An 18,181-nucleotide genomic window follows, 5' to 3' on the forward strand; every position below is an offset into this window, starting at 1 on the left:
GGACACAAGGTGCAATGGTATAAATCTACTTTGCAAATGCCCCCGGTGGTCTGTATGCCTCCCCATGCAAAGTGTTAGATCTTAAGGAGACTGTCTGGATTCCCAACATTTACATGCAAATATTTTTAGACCCTAAGAAGACAAAAGGCGCCTTCTGAAAGCACACTCTGTTGTGCTTCACAAACAAGGGGACACAAGTGATTGAAAAGGTGGCATACAGGCAGGGGTAACATAATTGATACACCTGGATCCTTCTGAGGCACAGGCCCCAACAAAACTAGGAGAACTACAGACTTGGAACACAATTTCTCTCTTCTTGGCCCAAGAATCTTGGCTTGGGGAGAAAACAAGAGGCAGGGTAGGGGCCAATGAACAGTCTCTGACCAGTTCCCCTTGAACAAGGGAGACAAAAAGATGAAGCAAAAGAAGTTTTAAAGTCAGGAGTGGATTAGGAACCTGTGGGGACTTGGGGGGAGAAAGAAACCCGTGTTCATGGCTGGGGCCCCAAGATGTCACTGCAGGGTAGGAAGCTGCGTAGTAAGTGGACACTGGCAACTGGGCAATGCCTCTGGGAGTAGCCAGTGGGGCCTAAGGTGGTGGCCCTGGCCAGCTGGGCTTTACAAAAAAGAAGAAAGGAGAAACAGAACTCGGGTTGATACGCAAATCAGTCCCTAATATCTCCTTCCATAGTCCCCATCACAAGGTAAAGCAGTGGGGCTGCTCTGTGTATTTTCCTCTCATCTCTACTTTCCTTTAACTCAACTGATCACCTTAAGGGGTCTCCCCAGGATTGAAATATTCAAGAGGAAAGAGGGAAAGGGCAGGACAGAGAGGGTGTCCTACTATGTGACCACCCCGACCCAGGTCCTCAGCCCCAGCACCTGAAAAAACACCCAGGATTCTATTTCTTCATATTAACCGGAGGGAACTTCCAAGGATGTCCAGTGAATGCCATGGGCCCACCTACTCTTTCAAAACCTCAACTCCAACAGGGAGTCAGAAAGATACTGCAGGGTGCTAAACTGATTCTTCTGTTAATTTAAGACAGAGGCCTAGACTTCAGGCATCCCATGGTCAAGTCTCGCTATCCCTCAGTGAACACATTCTATAGCTTTGTAACTCTGCTTAACACTGTTCTAGAGAGTGGTCAATCCATTCATTCCAAACAGAATGTAAGGAGGCTGGTTACAAGCTGTGATTCTAGCAAGTATGTGGGATGAAAAGATGAAGTCATCTTTATAAGTCATGAGGTCACTTTCAAAGAGTAACAAGCAAAGCCAAGGGTGGAAATCAAGGCTCCTTCACCTCACCCTACTCCTCCTTATCATCTCCTCCCCCAGGAAACCCTGAGAAAGCTTCAATCTACAGGCAAAATTCAAATGGTATTTTTAATGACTCCATTAATAGCTTTCCCACAGCATTTCAGGGACCTCTGCACAAGTGTAGCTTGTCCTCCCATGTAATTGAGAAGTTTTATAATATTATACACTAATATCTCAATTAAACACAAAACCACATCCATAGGGAATTTCAGTTTATCAGGATTGTATATTTATTGCAGGAATAAATCAACTGCCAGGAAAGTCTTTTTCCCCCTCTTTCTCCTTTTGAAAATCTTTTTTTGAATTTTGGGGTTTTTTTTTCCCTGTTGTTTTCATTGTGTCATGCTTTGCATAACCATTCAGAGAAAGTACTAGGGATCTGCACACATTCAGTATAATTGTCTACTAACGTCCTACCAAGGAATTTTGATCTCTGAAATGATGACCCTGAGTCACTACAACCTCACAGTAGAAACCCAGAACCTGTCGTGCTCACTTCTGACCCTACACTTTTGCTTTTGCTGTGCCCTTGCACCCCTTCCTCTTCTATTTTTTTTTAAAGATTTTATTTATTTGAAAGAGAGAGAGAGCGTGGGAGGGTGGGGTGAGGCAGAGGGAAAGAGAGAAGAGGACCTCGCACTGAGCAGGGAGCCAGTTTGTGGGGGGAGTGACTCGATCCCAGGACACTGAGATCATGATCTGAGCCAAAGACAGACACTTAACCGACTGAGCTACCCACGTACCCCTCACCCCCTCCTCTTCTAGCTGAGTCATTCAGTGCTTGACCACTTCTCTCTTGCCTTTTCCTCCTCCTTTCATCATTCCTCCCTTTCCCAATCCTGCTTACCCTGCTGTTACCTCCCCTCCCGAAATCCCTATGGGCCTGAGGCATGGATCACTCATTTGACAAGAACCTGCATAACTTATGGCATCCCACTAAAGCTCAGCCATTTGTAGATGCAATTCTTGATGTCTTTACCTGCACAGTAGTACCTGAAGCTTCCCACTGGGTCTCCTCTATTTTCTTGATCCCTCATTGCACCCAGGCTAGTGCTTTATATTCAACAATAATAAAAGGTGATAACGGTAACAGCTTAAATTTTCGGGGAGAAGGGGGGCTTTACAATGTGCCAAATACTATGCTGAGCAATATGCCTGGATTGCAATTATTGCTATTCTACGGATGAGGAAACTAAGACACAAAAAGATTAAGCAACCTGCCTAAAATCAAGAAACAGACTGAACTACAGAGAACAAACTGCTGGTTACCAGAGGAGAGGTGGGTAGGGGGATGGGTAAAATAGGTGATGGGGATTAAGGAGGGCACTTGTTGGGATAAGCACTTGCTGAATCACTATATTGTTGTTGTGTTTTCCTTCAAGTAATCTCTACACCCAATAAGTTCATAGGCTCAAAATCACAATTCCAGATCAAGAGTTGCACATTCATCCAAATGAGCCAGCCTGGGGCCCCCTTAAATCTCTATATTGTACAACTGAAACTAATATTGCACAATATGTTAACTAACTAGAATTTGAATTTTAGAAGTTTTTTTTTTTTCAATTTAAAAAGTAAATTTAAAAACCTGCCCAAAATGACACAGCTGAAAAGTGACTATGATAGACTTCAAACCAAAAAGTTTTCTTCATTTGGATGTATACATAATCAATGAATTGAACATTGAATTCATTGAATTCCTCTTTTAAATTTGAGAAGAAAGCAGACAAATGAATGTTTTCACATTTTGTTAAACAGAAATACAGAAAAACATGGGTTTGTTAAATTTCAACTCATCAACAAGTTCCATTAAGAAGAATAACCCCATTTCTTAGACATTCTGATGTTTTAAGGATTTACTTTAATGTAACATCATGCAATATTTCTTCGTAAAAATCAGACAAATTTGTTAGGTATTGACCTGTATTTTTAAATTTGTTATACTTGCACCATTCAAATGGGTTCCCTTTTTTTCTCTTTTAAGCTTTCTTTTTCTCTGGATGAATGATAAACTGTCTATGAACACGGGATATCAATGGAATCTGGAAGTGTCATACTTTAAAAAGCAAGGTAAGATCAGAACATGAATATGGCTAACTCCTCCTGAGAATCTATGGTTTTAAATTGTACTTATTTTAGTGTGGTTTTTTTTAGTTTATTAGTGTAGTTTATTTGGCAGTAGTTATAAAAATAGTTCATACATCAAATATATTTTATAATCAAATTGTTTTCAACAGGGGTGCCTTCAAGACCAGTCAATATGGAAAGGGCAGTCACTTCAACAAATGGTGCTGGGAAAATTGTATATCCACATGCAAAAGAATGAGAGTGGACCCTTAACCTAAATAAGCTGCAAAAATTACCTCAGAATAGATTAGAAACCTAAGTAACCTTTTCTCCTAGGGGCGTGGAGTGCAATAGAGCACTAAAATGCTTTACCCAAGTCATGCCCTGGGCTCTGCATTATTGGCTCTTTTCTCTCTCTCTCTCATGCACGTGCACATGAGATCTTTAGACTGAAAATATCCTGGGGATGCCCGTGTGACTCAGTCGGTTAAGTGTCTGCCTTTGGTCATGGTCCCAGGGTGCTGGGATGGAGTTCCTCATTGGGCTCCCTGCTCAGTGGGGAGCCTGCTTCTCCCTCTGCCTCCTCTGCCTGGTACTCTCCTTGCTTGTGCTCTCTCTCTGACAAATAAATAAATAAAATCTTTTAAAAAAAAAAAGAAAGAAAATATCCTGAGTGGTCACATCAATCCATCTCATTCAGTGCTTCTTTTGGACATTAGACTCTCCCCAATAGCTGCTGAGTTGCTCCCAGCGAGGTCAATGAGAAAGAGTTATCCACTTATGGTAGAATTTTTCCAATGTGGAATTCCAAATGGCTAGCCCAGGAGTTCTGGAACTATTTGGTAAATCTAGTGGCCTAATAATTGGACAAACTCCTCCCCATAAAAATCAAGAACAGTTCATCACCAGAGAAGAAAGCCTGGTGAGCCAGGTGTTAGACTGACAAAGCCAGCTCCCAGGGAAGGCGTCAGGACTCAGGTCTGTGCTAAGAAGTATTCAGGAAGGAATTAATTTTTTAAAATACTTTCAAAAACAAATTAGTGATGGGCGCCTGGGTGGCTCAGTCCTTAACCATCTGCCTTTGGCTCAGGTCATGATCCCGGGGTCCTCAGATGGAGCTCATAGTAGGGTCCCTGCTTAACAGGCAGTCGGCTTCTCTCTCCCTCCTTCTGCCCCTCCCCCAGCTCGTGCTACCGCGTGGGCGTGCGCGCGCGCGCTCTCTCTCTCTAAAATAAATTTATCTTTAAAAAAAAATTCGTGATTAAAAACTTTTTTAGTCTTGCAATCTCTTAAACAATTCGTGTCATAATTGGAAAAGGCTTACAAATTCAAATGGACACAGACTATAAAAAGGTTCCCCCCCACCCCATTCCAACCCTTCCTCCCCCAGTCCCACTTCCATCTCCCTAGAACCCAGCTGCGGCTCAGATGTCAGAACCTGTGGCAGCCACTAGAGGATCTCTGCTTGCAAAGAGTAGTGAATGGAAGGTGGATGTCCCAGTAGTCCATGACCTGCGATTTAACGCCCGCGTAAAACGGGATCAGTGTAGTGATGTATAAATGAAAATGATTCCTTCCTTTGGGTTGAGCTGAGCTGAGCTTTCACAGGAACCGCCCTCCGTAAGCGCAACACCACTGACCGCTGGCACCTGTTTAACCTTGAGCCCTGGCCTCCCCTAACTTCCCATTTGAACAGCACAAGCGGCTCCCAGGAAACCAGGTAAGAGTAGCCACTGGGAGGCCACTGGGAGGGCGGGGAAAGGGAGTGTCCTCTCGGAGATTAAAGCGTTTACCCACCAATTTTGGGGCGCCTAGACTAACCACTTTTGCAAAGTTGGCTGTTATAGGCAATCAATAGAAAAATGTATAGTGTTTCACAAAAGTCGAATGGTAGGGTTCCCAGCTGAAAACATTCCTCCTACTCTGTATTTCCCCCAGTTCCCATCCCAAATCTCGTAATCTCCTAATTTACCTCTTAATTTCATCCTATAACCAGTTGTTTGTTTCTACGTAGAGGATAGTCAATAGTGTGCTCTATTTTTTGTTTAACAATATTTCCTAAATATTTTTCCACATTTTATCATATTCTTCACATTGATGGTTTTAATGTTTGGGTTCATATTTTGTAACTTGTTAGTAGTTTTTTTCTAAGACATAATGAGCAATCAATAGCCATTTGTTGAAATGCTAAGCATCTTTGTGTGCAGAGATAGAGATAGAGATACAGCTTTTCTCTTTGAAACGTTTTTCTCAAGCTAAATTTCTGGGCCTGGAATACAAAAGTAGAGGGTAAGAATTTTTTCATTTCTCTGGCTACATATTGGCATGGAAAGCAGTGTACATAGAGTTTTGGTTAAGAACACAGGGTTTGCGGGCACCTGGGTGGCTCAGTCAGTTAAACGTCTGTCTTTGGCTCAGGTCACAATCCCAGGGTCCTGGAATTGAGCCCCACATTGGGCTCCCTGCTCAGCTGAGAGCCTGCTTCTCTCTCTCTCTCTCTCAGTGTGTGTGTGTGTGTGTGTGTGTGTGTGTGTGTGTGTGAAATAAATAAAATCTTTTTTAATAAAAAAGAGAACACAGGGTTTGGACTTCAACAAAATGCTGTTAGGCTGGTTCTGCCTATACTAGCTATGTGAGGATAGACCCCACCTCCCTGAATCACAGTTGCATTTGTTATGAAATGGGAGATTTCCTTCTGCACAGAAATGTTATGGGGAAGGCGGGCATAATAAATGTTGGCTACTCTTGTTACTATGATCACTACTGCCAACATATGTATTTTTCCAGAGCCTCACAAATATTGGGGTTTTGTCTCTCAAAATAATTTTTAGTTGATTAAATAGGTATAAAATGGTACTTTGTTGTAGGCTTATTTACTTGGCACATAAAGAGGTTTACATATTGTACAAGCATTGACTTATTCTATGTGCTTTTTGTTCTGCAAATTGTCCTCTTCCCCACAGTTGGGATTATATTTTATCAAATATTGTGCTCAAGAAGAATAGTCTATTCTAGTCTTTAGATTTGATTTTACGTGATTTTAACTCTGTTAAAATCCCAGTTGAGATCATTTGTGTCCCATAGTAGGAGATACACAATCCTAAGTTAATTTTTCCCTTCACTATCCAGTTGTTTCAAAGTGCCTACTAAATATAAAATATTTTGATCACTGTTTTAGGGTGCATATCTGACATCTGTCCATGTTATGTATGCTAAAATCTACTTCCAACCTCTCTCCTCTGTTCCATTGATAAATATAAATATTTCACTTTTGAGCCAGCATCACAGTCTTTTTTTTAAATAAAGCTTTTTTAAAAAAAAATCTTATTTCTTTATTTGAGAGAGAGAGAACAGAAACAGAAGAAGAAGTATATTCACTGCTGAGCAGGGAGTCTGATGCACTCAGTCCCAGGACCCTGAGATCTTGACCTGAGCCAAAGGCAGAGGCTTTAACCCACTGAGCCAACCAGGCACCCCAAGATTTTATTTATTTATTTACAGACAAAGAGAGAGGGAGGAAGAGAGCACAAGGTGGGGGAGAGGCAGGCAGAGGGAGAAATGGACTCCCCACTGAGCAGGGAGCCTGATATGGACTCCATCCCAGGACCCTGGGATTGTGACCTGAGCCGAAGACAGATGCTTAACTGACTGAACCACCCAGGGGTCCCAAACCCTTCCCATTCTTATTCCTCCCCCAATGAAAGATAGAGGAAATCAGTTAGCAGAGTGGATATTTGATGATAATAAAGAATTTAATATTTTGGCTGTGACAATGATACTGTGGGCTTATTTATTAAAAAAAAAGACCGTCTTTTAGAGATACATATTGAAATATTTAGTGATAAAATGATATGTCTGGATTTCCTTCAAAATAATACAGGGGTGTGGGGGTAGGAGTGTTGGATAACAGGTGAGGGCATTGATGTAATAAGTTGACTATGAATGACAGTTGTTGAAACTGGGTGATATGTGCATGAGGTTCCTCTTATGACTCTCTACTTTTGTATGTGTTTGACAATAAATGTTTAAAAAATATCAAGGGTTGCAAACTCAAATGCCTACAGAACAAAGCAGATAACATAAATGAGGGGAGCAAACTAGATGAGGACCATGAAGAACCAAGAAAGAATATGTCTCGTCCACAGGGGATGGCCATACTCAGCTCCAGCTGATTGTTGCTGGATGAAAATGTGGGGCTGGGCTGCCAGATTTTCCAGTTTTTCAAGAGAAGCCAAAAATAAAAAATTTTGTATGAAATCTTCCAAACCTTAAAAGTTGGCAACTGATTCAAATATGTTTAATCAACACTCCAGTGGCCAACTAAAACAAATCTGAGAACCAGATTCAGTCTGCAACTGCCAATTTGCAACCTTAGCCTAAAAGGCTAATTTTAGGCAATTTTCACAACTCCGAAGCACTAGAAATAGATGGAAAGCCCTTCCCAAATCAACAAAATTAGAATGCCATCATTCTGCCCTGGTCTGCCTCATTATAAGTCCTGATTCCATATATGCTTTGTTTTCCACCTTCCATCCCTACCTGAGGTTCTCTAACTTTATTGTTTACTCTTATTACATAGTTCTGATCTCAAATCCGTGACCACTGAGGACCAAGACATCACAAGGTTCCAAGACAAGAGGCATGATAACAAATGAAGCTTTAGATTCCACCTGACCCAACCCTTCTTTCTGACACATTTTGCTGCTCTTCTCAATGATAAGCAGGTAACTTGGGAGAGTCTTAAGAAACATTATGCCTAAAGGGGCAAGGAAATAGGCTGGAAAGTGCAGGGCATTTGGTGCACATTTCCTCTTCATGGGGTAGAGGGAAAGGGTGGGTTGTTCTGAGACCTCCACTCTCCATCATTCTCCTTTTTCTATGACTACAGGCTTTTTAAAATATTTTATTTATTTATATCTCAGAGAGAGAGAGAGAGAGAGAGACAGAGAGCACAAGCAGGGGTAGCAGCAGGCAGAGGGAGAAGCAGGTTCCCTGCTGAGCAAGGGGCCCAGTGATGCAGGACTCGATCCCAGGACCCCAGGATCAGGACCTGAGCCGAAGGTAAATGCTTAATGGACTGAGCCACCCAGACATCCCTGTATGACTACAAGCTTATAAAAAGTCTGACAGGGTGATAAATGTACAGTTTTTTTTTCTCTGGGAGGTCAGGGAAGGCTTCCTTGAGAAGTGATGTTTTAAGCTGAGGTAAGAAGGATGAGTAGGAGTTAACCAGATGAAGAATGGGTGGAAAAGCATTTCAGGCACAGAGGACAGCATGGGCAAAAGTCCCGAGGTAGGAAAGCACTTGGCACTTTTGAAGAATCAACAAAGGCAGTACACCTTTAGAAAGGAGGAAAGTGGCTAGAGATACGGCTAAGGAATCAGGCAAAAGCCAAATCATGCAGAGCCTGGTCAGGCCTGAAATGGAGGGCCCAGCATTCCATGACACCATGCTGGACACGATGGAGACCACGGACAAAATGCAGACTTAGTTCCTGCCTCTAGTAGCAGATAGTAACCAGCAAGATATTAGGCAAGTGCCCCCAGGGTTGCCAAAGAATATTATTGAAGGTACTGAGGAAGATATTACTTTGAATGGAGGGACTGGGGAAGGCTTCAGAGCAGAAGGAAGAGTTATGTGCACCTTGAAGGATAAATGGGATTTCAAGGCAGTTCAAAGCAGGTTTGGGAAAAGAGAGCAAAGTTGGGGGGGGGACAATATTTGAGAAATAACACACAATATTAGAGAACAATATTTGAGAAATACAACACAACTTTGAGGAGGCCTTGAATGCCTAGCTAGGACTTTTTGTCTTCATTCTGTTAGTAATAGAAAGTTACTGAAGGCTTCTGAGTAGAGGAGGTTTAGGAAACTCGGGCAGCAGTGTGTTCAGGGTGGGAAGCCACAGCCTCAGGGATTTCCTAGCAATGTAACAATGTCTAGGGATGGCTAGCAATAGGCAATGGAAACTACCCAAAAGAGGTCTAGATCTGGTGACACCTTGGGGGGAAAGATAGTTTTTGTGACTGTTTGCAATGGCCCAGTTTAGGGAGGTGGGGTGATGGTTCCCAAATAATTAAATATAGTGACAGAACACAGTCTGTTCAGTACAACTGACAGTAATTTGGGGGCTAGAGGAGGTCAGAGACTGCAGAGAGAATGAGAGTCTTATTTTACCCTGTGTCACCAAAAAAAAGAATAATTTGCCTGAACTTTCACAAGGTCATCTGCCTGCCTAGAAGATGGGCTCAGAGGGGCCTCTCCCAACTCTAGCATTCTTGGAACGTGAAGTGGGCAAGGAGTCCAGTGATATCAGAGTATACCAAATGCTGAAAAAAAAGTGGGGAACTGAAGCCAGACTCTTCCAATAATTGAGCTGAGCCAACATGGTCCTTCTGGAGGAGGAAAGGAAGTTGATAGTGAGGAAACTATCTCCCAAAGAAACCAAAGATAGGAGTACCCTCCCCAGCACACCTGAGAAGAAACCACAAGCTCACATGTGGTCAGCAGAAGGCCCAGAGGGCTCCTCCACCAGAGACATGACTGTGTGTTCTCTGAGCTCCCAGACCTGCCAAGTATGCAAGAACCACTGGCTCACCTTCCTTTCGAAGATGGCATCTTATAGCACAGAACTTGACTATTTACAAGTTTGAGCCTAAACCTATCAAGCTCACCTAAGTGTTGGGGGTCTAGATTTGAAAACCCCCTATAATTTGCTAGTTTCTTGAGAGACAATAATGACTCCTACAATAAAGCAGTTGTTGACTCCTGTAATGAGTCAATGGCTGGTATAAAAGGTGATCATTCCGGGGCGCCTGGGTGGCTCAGCGGGTTAAAGCCTCTGCCTTCGGCCCAGGTCATGATCCCAGGACCCTGGGATCGAGCCCCGCATCGGGCTCTCTGCTCAGTGCAGAGCCTGCTTCTCTTGCTCTCTCTCTCTCTGCCTGCCTCTCTGCTACTTGTGCTCTCTGTCAAATAAATAAATAAAATCTTTAAAAAAAAAAAAAAGGTGATCATTCCTCCAGGGCCCTGCCCAACCACCTTAATGTTTAAGAAGCTGGCGGAAGAAATTAACCTGGAGGGTAGTACAGTCTCACCTGGAGCTCCATAAACACACAGTACAATATCTCCAGATTCCCGTTAGCTGTAGGTTTCTGAAAGGTCACTTATGGCTTTCCTTATTGGCAATTTCTTGATGGTACTGGCAGATATCAAGACAATATGTACCTATTTAGGTATCAGGTTGTTATTTCATTCATGTTTATGTTGCAGCCATAAAACATGAAATCCACCTGTTGGTTTGTAAAGGACAAGTCCATCTGCAAATGATTGACTTGGTTCTGCCCAAAGGCAGACAGAAAAACATTTAGGGCCCCCAAATCTAATAGAGCTAGTAGTTCTAATGTGAGATATGAAGAATAAACACACTTCAGGTTAAACAGAAGCTAATTCTACTTTCTTTGTCTAGCAAGGTGATCAAAGCAAGTTTATAAAGCTTCAATGCCTCAGAAGTACACTAACTATAATGGGCTCTTTATTTTACTTATCTTGCTAATCAAAAATCAGAAGTAACTTTGTATTTCCATTACTTATAGGATTTTTTCTGAGTATATTGACATTTAAGTTGGTTTTGAATGGTCCTAAAGTATTCTCCACCTTGGCATGATATGCGTATTTATACAACATATACACATAAACATGATATACATATATATGTATATATACACACATGCATGAACATACATCTACATACAATCATACACATATGTATGAATGCACACAAATCTACAGAAACATATAGGCAGATAGATCTAAATGTAGATATTTACACACATATAAAATACAGATTTATATATACACATATACACACAGACATATGTACCAAAATACAATACTGTGATAAATACTGATTATACGGGAAGAATTAACAAATGTTTTTATTTTCTTGTTTACATTGACAAACATTTTCTCTATGAACAAAAATTTGTTACATGTCATTAGTGATAGTAATGAATCCATTTTGGATTTTTTAGCTCTTGAATTTCACAAGTCAAATTCAGGTCAAAATGTATTAAAGCGGGTGTTGGTGGTATAGTGATGAGTGTAACTGCCTTCCAAAATGAATTAAGATCAATGTCGAAACAATTTAATAAATATTTTTCTTTTGAAATTAAAGCATAGGGGCACTGAGGTGGCTCAGTCATGAAGTGTCTACCTTTGGATCAGGTCATGATCCCAGGATCCTTGGATGGAGCCCCACACTGGGCTCCCTCCTCAGCAGAAAGCCTGCTTCTCCCTCTCCCACTTCCCCTGCTTGTATTCCCCATCTCGCTATCTCTCTTTTTGTCAAATAAATAAGTAAAATCTTTAAAAAAATTAAAGCACACCTCAAAGGCTAATTAATATGTTTTAAAATAGTTTTTCTATTGTGATATTATCCAAAATAATATTATATTCATTAGAAAAAAAACCTTGCCCTTTTTAGTTCCACTTGTATGGGTTGATGTAAATATAAGTATATAAGAGTTCCTAATAGGAAAGTTAGTTTCTCTCTTTAATTTTTTAAAGATTTATGTATTTAATTGAAAGAGATAGAGAGCAGGGAGAAGGGCAGAGGGAGAGAATCCTCCAACAGACGCCCTGTTGAGCACGGAGCCTGACACAGGGCTTAATCCCGGGACTTCGGGATCACAACACATGCCAAATCAAGAGTTGGACACCCAACCTACTGAGTCACCCAGGCATCCCTTGTTCTCTTTAAATATGGGGGAGAGGTTTGAGTGTGTATATGGGTAGTAAATGGAAGGGCTGTGTTCAGAAGGTTTTAGGTTATTTATTGGATCAATTACCTATATGTTGTATTTCCCCCCAAATGGAATACACTGTGAATGAATTGCTCTCTAATCTTTATGCTATAATGAAACAGTTGTAAAAATAATAGCAAATATGTTTTTACCAGATCAAGCAAAGGAACTCAGGGATACCTCATAAAATCTGTATGTGTACCATCAACTTGTTTTAAGTACCACAAGCTGGAAACAGGGTTTCCTAAATGCCAAATTTTTTTATGTGCATGATACTTTAAAATAATGGTGGGTTCAATCAAATAGTTTCCAAAATTGTTTGTGTCTTTTCCAACCATAGATGATTGTGACTTGTGATTTTCTTACATAATTGATTTCTACATAACTTAAAATTATACCCTATCATCAAAAGTTAGAAAATAACCAAGAAGGAGACTATAAAAATTAAAATAATAATACAGTCCTACAACCAAGAGATAATGACTATGAACATGTTGGTGTATACTATTCCAGCACGTCATCTAAATATATGTATATACATACAGACATATATAATTTTAATGAAATTAAATCATATTATAAGTTCTGTTTTTTAATCATTTTTTCTTAATGTATCCTGAACGTAATCATTTGGTGACAATAAAAATACATTTAAATCATTATAATTTTTTATTATGTTCAGTTAGCTAACATACAGTATTTCATTAGTTTGTAATGTAGTGTTCAATGATCTACTGTTTGTGTATAACCCCCAGTGCGCATCATAACACGTGCCTTCCTTAATACCCATCACCCAGCTACCACCTCTACTCCATTCCTTCTGAAACCCTCAGTTTGTTTCCCACATTTTGACATAGATCCATTGTGTTGTATGAATATGTTGAATAATTTCTAGAAATAGAATTACTAGATCAGAAGATAAGCACATTTCAAGAGCTTGACCCATATTGTCAGATTCAGAGTTGGCCTTTATTACTTATTTCTGAAGCATCTCTTCTCTGTTATCACAAGAGGCTCTTCATGATATTGTAGTGAGACATACAGATTAATGAGTATAAGGTGTATTCATCTAATATTCGAACAGTTGTGTACCATGACAAAAACAAAGTGTATGTATTTTATAAAGTAAAAGAAGCTCTCATGAAAATCTTTTAAGTCTCATACACTTACTTCAAAACAATACCATTTTCACAAAAATCTTACCTTAACCAAAGAGTTTGGGTTGCTCTGAAATCCACTCTTACTGTCAAGCAAGGACATTTACATTCTTTATTTGGAGTATCAGTTGAAAGTCTCAGTTGAATTATTACAGTGAGAAATACTGCAGTCAAGTTGTCCTGAGTATTGTATAGCAGGTAGCTTCCACCTGTTTTTATTTCTTGAAAACTGGTATTGCACTGAAGGGTATGTCTTTTTTTTTTAAGGATATTTCTTGAGAACATGATTCTTAGCCCATTTCAGACAGATGTTGCAGAGCAAATCCAAGTGTGGGAAAATAATGTCTAACTAAAAAAATTTAAAAGCACATGCATCTTTTTTTTTAAGATTTTAATTTTATTTATTTGTCAGAGAGAGAGAGCAAAAGCAGGGGGAGCAGCAGGCAGAGGGAGAAGCAGGCTCCCCATTGAGCAGGAAGCCCAATGCAGGGCTCTATCCCAGGACCCTGGGATCATGACCTGATCTGAAGGCAGACACTTAACCCACTGAGCCACCCAGGCATCCCAGGAACATACATCTTTATGCAGTCTTTAAAAGGAAAGGGAAAAGATGTAAAGTTTTCTGTGTTGTTTTTGGGTATCTGTATTGAATATTGCAATAGGTAACAGTAATGGCCAGTTATTCTAGTCTTTGAATTAACTCTAGAATATGAATAAATATGAATAAGAAGAAAAGGAGTAAAGGTTAGGGAAGTGTAGTAGATTAAATTATTGACACAAATTCTTTACTCCACGTTGCATCCATGTCCTTTACGGCAATGCATGTTTCTCTGTGTGTGTGTGTGTATGCATATACTCTTTATTGAGATGTAATTCACATAATGTATAATTCACCCATGTGAAGTATACAGTTCAATTAATTTAATGATATTTGGCAAAACATAGTTGTGCAATGATTCCTATAATCAATTTTAAAATATTTTCAACACTCCAGAAAGAAACCCTGTAACCTTTAGCACTCATTCCCCATTCTCCCTATCCATCTTCCCCAGACCCTGGCCACTGTTAGTCTACTTTCTGCCTCTATGGATTTGCCTACTCTGGACATGCCAAATAAATGGAATCATACAATATGCGGTCTTTTGCAACAGGATTCTTAGACTTAGCATAAGTTCATCCATGTTGTAATGTGAATTAGTTCTTCATTCCCATTTATGCTTAAGTAATATTTCATTGTGTGTATAGCCCATATTTATTTACCCATTCATCAGTTGACAGACATTTGGGTTGTTTCCACATTTTCACAACTATAATAAATAATGCTTCTAGGAACATTTGTGTATAAGATTGTCTGTGGACAGAGGTTTTCAAGTCTCTTGGGTATATATCCAGTAATGGAATTGCCAGATCATGTACTAATTCTGTTTAACCCCATAAGAGACTCTTAATCTCACAAAACAAACAGGGTTGCCGGGAGGAGGGGGATAGGGAGAGGTGGTTGGGTTATGGATATTAGGGAGGGTATGTGCTATGGTGAGTGTTGTGAAGTGTGTAAGCCTGACGATTCACAGACCTGTACCCCTGGGGCTAATAATACATTATATGTTAATTTTTAAAATTACAAAAAAAAAAAGAAGAAATAAAAAAATAAATGTGAAAAAAAACTGTTTAACCATTTGAGGAAATGCCAAAATGTTTTCTAAAGTGGCTGCACCATTTTACATTCTCACCAGCAAAGCACCATTGTTTCATATCCTCACCTATACTTGGTTTTTTTTTTCTTTTGGTTTAGTTTTTACTTCTTTTCAGTATTCCAGAATTCATTGTTTATGCACCACACTCAGTGCTCCATGCAATACATGCCCTCCTTAATACCCACCATCAGACTCACCCAACCCCCCACCTCCCTCCCCTCCAAAACCCTCAGTTTGTTTCTCAAAGACCATAGTCTCTCATAGTTCATCTCCCCCTCTGATTTCCCCCAATTCACTTTTCCTCTCCATCTCCCAGTGTCTTCTGTGTTATTCCTTATGCTCCGCAAGTAAGTGAACCCATATGATATCTGACTCTCTCGGCTTGACTTATTTCATTCAGCATAATCTCTTCCAGTCCCATCCCAAATGTTGGGTATTCATCCTTTTTGATGGAGACATAATACTCCATTGTATATATGGACCTTATCTTCTTTATCCATTCGTCCATTGAAGGGCATCTTGGTTCTTTCCACAGCTTGGCAACTGTGACCATTGCTGCTATGAACATTGGGGTACAGATGCCCTTCTTTTCACTGCATCTGTATCTTTGCAGTAGATACCCAGTTGTGCATTTTCTGGGTCATGAGGTAGCTCTATTATTAATTTCTTAAGGAATCTCCACACTGTTTTCCAAAGTGGCTACACCAACTTGCATTCCCACCAAGAGTGTAAGAGGGTTCCCCTTTCTCCACATCCTCTCCAACATATGTTGTTTACTGTCTTGTTAATTTTGGCTATTCTAACTGGTGTGAGATGGTATCTCAGTGTGATTTGGATTTGAATCTCCCTGATAGCTAGTGATGACGAACACTTTTTCATGCATCTGTTAGCCATTTGTATGTCTATTTTGGAGAAGTGTCTGTTCATGTCTCAGCCTGTTTTTTTGAGGTGCTTATCTGTTTTGTGTGAGTTGAATTTGAGGAGTTCTTTAGGAGATCTTGGATATCAGCCCTTTGTAGTGTCATTTGCGAATTTCTTCTCCCGTTCCATGGGTTGCCTCTTTATTTTGTTGACTGTTTCCTTTGCTGTGCAGAAGCTTTTGATCTTGATGAAGTCCCAAAAGTTCATTTTCACTTTTGTTTCCTTTGCCTTTGGAAACATTTCCTGAAAGAAGTTGCTGTGACCGATGTCAAAGAGGTTACTGCCCATGTTCTCCTCTAGGATTTTGATAGATTACTGCCTCACATTTAGGTCTTTTATCCATTTCAAGTTTATCTTTGTGTATGGTGTAAGAGAATGGTCAAGTTTCATTCTTCTACACATAGCTCTCCAATTTTCTCAGCACCATTTATTGAAGAGACTTTTTTTCCACTGTGTATTCTTTCCTGCTTTGTCAAAGATTATTTGACCATAGAGTTGAGGGTATATACCTGGGCTCTCTACTCTGTTCCACTGGTCTATGTGTCTGTTTTTGTGCCAGTAACATGCTGTCTTGGTGATCACAGCTTTGTAATAAAGCTTGAAATCAGGCAACTTGATGCCCCCAGTTTTGTTTTTCTTTTTCAACATTTCCTTAGCAATTCAGGATCTCTTCTGGTTCCAAACAAATTTTAGGATTGTTTGTTTCAGCTCTTTGAAAAATGCCAGTGGAATTTTGATCAGGATGGCATTGAAAGTGTAGATAGCTCTAGGCAATATAGACATTTTAACAATGTTTATTCTTCTGATTCATGAGTATGGAATGCTCTTCCATCTTTTTGTGTCTTCTTCAATTTCTTTCATGAGTGTTCTGTAGTTCCTCAAGGACATATCCTTTTCCTCTTTGGTTAGGTTTATTCCCAGGTATCTTATGGTTCTTGGTGCTATAGTAAATGGAATCAATTCTTTAATTTCCCTTTCTATATTTTCATTGTTAGTGTATAAGAAAGCAACTGATTTCTGTACATTGATTTTGTATCCTGCCACATTACTGAATTGCTATATGAGTTCTAGTAGTTTGGGGGTGGAGTCTTTTGGGTTTTCCATGTAAAGTATCATGTGATCTGCGAAGAGAGAGAGTTTGACTTCTTCATTGCCAATTTGAATACCTTTTATTTCTTTTTGTTGTCTGATTGCTGTTGGTAGGACTTCTAGTACTGTGTTGAATAACAGTAGTGAGAGTGGCCATCCTTGTCATGTTCCTGATCTCAGAGTGTCATAGAACAGAAATGTACAGAGACAATCTATAGAAACAAGGACTTCACAGGCAACATGATGACAATAAAAATGTATCTTTCAATCATCATTCTCAACGTGAATGGCCTAAATGCTCCCATAAAATGGCACAGGGTTGCAGATTGGATAAAATGACAGGACCCATCTATATGTTGTCTACAAGAGACCCATTCTGAACTGAAGGATACATCCAGACTGAAAGTGAAGGGTTGGAGAAATATCTTTCATGCCAATGGGCCTCAAAAGAAAGCTGGGGTAGTGATTCTCGTATCAGATAAATTAGATTTCAAACTAAAGACTGTAGTCAGAAGAAGGACACTACATCATTCTTAAAGTGTCTATCCACCAAGAAGATCTAACAATTGTAAATATTTATTCCCCCAGTATGGGAGCAGCCAACTATGTAAGACAGCTGTTAATCAAGATGAAGAGTCATATTGCTATGAATACATTAATTGTAGGGGATCTTAAAATACCACTCTCAGTAATAGATCACCCAAGCAGAAAATCAATAAAGAAACAAGAGCATTGAATGACACATTGGACCCACACTTGTTTTTATTTAACTTGTTGATTTTGGCGATTCTAGTGTGTGTGAGGTAGCATCTCACTGTGATTTTAATTTGCATTTCCCTAATTACTATTGATGAGCAACTTTTTATGTCTTTTTTTAGATTTTAGTTATTTATTTAACACAGAGAAAGAGACAGCCAGAGAGGGAACACAAGCAGGGGGAGTGGGAGAGGGAGAAGCAGGCCTCCCGCTGAGCAGGGAGCCTGATGTGGGCCTTGATCCCAGGACCTTTGGATCATTACTGGAGCTGAAGGAAGACACTTTACAACTGAGCCACCCAGGTACCCAACTTTTTACGTCTTTATTGATGATTTGTATATTGTCTTTGGAGAAGTATTTATACAGAACCTTT

The sequence above is a fragment of the Neovison vison genome, chromosome X (genome assembly GCF_020171115.1).
Source record: "Neovison vison isolate M4711 chromosome X, ASM_NN_V1, whole genome shotgun sequence".
Lineage (NCBI taxonomy): Eukaryota > Metazoa > Chordata > Mammalia > Carnivora > Mustelidae > Neogale > Neogale vison.